The following is a 294-nucleotide window of genomic DNA, read 5'->3' on the forward strand; positions in this document are numbered from 1 at the left end:
GTTTTTTTTTCCCCCCCTTTTTTTTTTTTTTAATATATAAATACAGAAAGGTTTCCCGCAGGGGCACGGCCACCAGCAGGGGAGGTCTCACCAACAAAAACGTGCCCGCCGCACCGGGAGGGGATGGGCTGGGGCAGGGTCACTGCCATAAAACAACTCCGTCTTGGCACCTCCGGCAAAGGCACCCCCTGTGGCGCCCGGGGGGCCATCGGGGCCCTTTCCCCGTGCTCACCTCCAAAGGGTTTGACTCAAAGGCAATGGAAAGAAAGGGGGGAGGCGGTTTTGGCAAGAGGA

Source organism: Egretta garzetta, unplaced genomic scaffold, assembly GCF_000687185.1.
Source record: "Egretta garzetta isolate BGI_Z169 unplaced genomic scaffold, ASM68718v1 scaffold27, whole genome shotgun sequence".
Lineage (NCBI taxonomy): Eukaryota > Metazoa > Chordata > Aves > Pelecaniformes > Ardeidae > Egretta > Egretta garzetta.